This window comes from Gadus chalcogrammus, chromosome 20 (genome assembly GCF_026213295.1).
Source record: "Gadus chalcogrammus isolate NIFS_2021 chromosome 20, NIFS_Gcha_1.0, whole genome shotgun sequence".
In the NCBI taxonomy this organism is placed as follows: domain Eukaryota; kingdom Metazoa; phylum Chordata; class Actinopteri; order Gadiformes; family Gadidae; genus Gadus; species Gadus chalcogrammus.
The window spans coordinates 10,825,075-10,827,574 of record NC_079431.1 but is presented as its reverse complement, the minus strand read 5'-3'; positions in this window follow the sequence as shown (position 1 = coordinate 10,827,574).

Here is a 2,500-nt window from a genome sequence, read left to right as displayed (position 1 = left end):
GGATAGTTTGTACGTGCAAATGTATGTGTGTGTGTGTCTGCCTGTGTCTTTCTCTGTGCTAATAATGTCGACCAAAACTGCCCTATATTGCTACTGGCAGTTTTGGGTTACCAGGTAGTCAATCGAGTATTCTTGCTACACCCCTCCAAAGTCATTGCAGCGAGCAGAAGGGTGGAAAACCTGAACAACAAACGGCTTGCAAACAGCAAACAGCCTAGGAGAAGTAGGCCAGGGAAGGACATTTTTGTTGCAAATATCTTAACGTATTGATTGATTTAGATCCAGCCTGCCTCCTATATCTGTTTGTGTGTGTGTGTGTGTGTGTGTGTGTGTGTGTGTGTGTGTGTGTGTGTGTGTGTGTGTATGTGTGTGTGTGTGTGTGTGTGTGTGTGTGTGTGTGTGTGTGTGTGTGTGTGTGTGTGTGTGTGTGTGTGTGTATGTGTGTGTGTGTGTGTGTGTGTGTGTGTGTGTGTGTGTGTGTGTGTGTGTGTGTGTGTGCGTGCGTGCGTGCGTGCGTGCGTGCGTGCGTGTGTGTGTGTGTGCGTGTGTGTCTGTGTGCGTGAGTTGTCACAGACAAACATTTTTTTCTGGAGTCTTTACTGTGCTAAGCCTGCTGAGTCTCCAAGGATACTCACATTGACAATGCGGTATTCACACTATGTAAAGAGTTTTCCAGGGGCTTTTATAAGCTTCACTTCTGAATAAGAAATATAGTTCTTTGAGTACAGTGGAATCCAACAGAAGAGAGTGTACAGATTCCCAGCAGAAATCCTTCCTCAGTTCCCCATGTCTGTATCTGACAATAATTTCCCTCTGAGTTATAATAAGTTGTAACAAGCACATTGGCTCAGTTTTGGATGTTTGACACTAATGTGCAAATGATACCTTCCTTATTAAATATAGGTTTGACGTATGATCTAAGCATTTGACTACTTGCGATACCTTCATGGTTTTTGGGTGAAAACTTTTTCATTCGATCATGTTCCTAAAACATTTGAATACATGAATAACATACACTAGAGTATGTAGTTATATGATTGTATTATCTATCTATGTACCTATGTATCTATCTATCTATGTACCTATGTATCTATCTATCTATGTACCTATGTATGTATCTATCTATCTATCTATCTATCTATCTATCTATCTATCTATCTATCTATCTATCTATCTATCTATCTATCTATCTATCTATCTATCTATCTATCTATCTATCTATCTATCTATCTATCTATCTATCTATCTATCTATCTATCTATCTATCTATCTATCTATCTATCTATCTATCTATCTATCTATCTATCTATCTATCTATCTATCTATCTATCTATCTATCTATCTATCTATCTATCTATCTATCTATCTATCTATCTATCTATCTATCTATCTATCTATCTATCTATCTATCTATCTATCTATCTATCTATCTATCTATCTATCTATCTATCTATCTATCTATCTATCTATCTATCTATCTATCTATCTATCTATCTATCTATCTATCCATCTATCCTCTATTCCTCTATCTATCTATCTAACTATCTATCATCTATTCCTCTATCTATCTAACTATCTATCATCTATCCCTCTATCTATCTAACTATCTATCATCTATCCCTCTATCTATCTAACTATCTATCATCTATCCCTCTATCTATTTAACTATCTATCTATCTATCTGGCTGTCTATCTATCTGTGTCTATATTTTGTCGTGCCTGTATTCATGCGTGTGTTCCCATCCTTTGGAGACTCCAATTTGTGAACCCAGATGCTTTTCGGTTGGCAACAGCATTGGCTCACCTTGAGCCCGATGGGCCTGAAAACACATTGCTGGCTGACACCTTAGGACAATCACGAAAGGTCATTGAATTTGGCTTGGCTTATCATGTGAATCAGGCTCAAATGAGTTGCCACATTCAGTCACAATGCTACATGGTGAGTAACTGACAGCAATAATATGCCCTTCTCTGAGTTTTAATTCAATGCTTCATATTTTAATTTGCTATATTTCTATTCTTCCACCGCTCAAGAGGTGCTGCCATTCAATTCATTCTGGCAAGACAGAATATAATAACTTTGACAATCATATACTCATATCAGATGGGCTAGGGCTAGGGGGTTGTCATACATATCTGGCCTGTTAAGTCCTTTGAGACTGTACCTGTGATTAAGGGCTACACTAATTAAATGAAATTTAATTTAATTTAATTTACGTAATGGAATGCACCCGGTCAGATCTTTAGTATTGAGTATTTCACTCAACATGCTCAAAATATTGAATCATATTCCATCATTACTTTATGCAGCTTCAACTGTAAAAGCAATCCACAGACACAGCCCAAAAGCATAGGCTATCCAAGTGTATTGTGATTGGCTGAACTAAGTGTCAAGCGACGGGCCATACTTTGAATGGTGAGTGACATCTCCTGTCACAACAATTGCGCGCATGTGTTTTCATCAGAGATGGAGCCATCCTGAGGTTTGATGTCAGTGTCC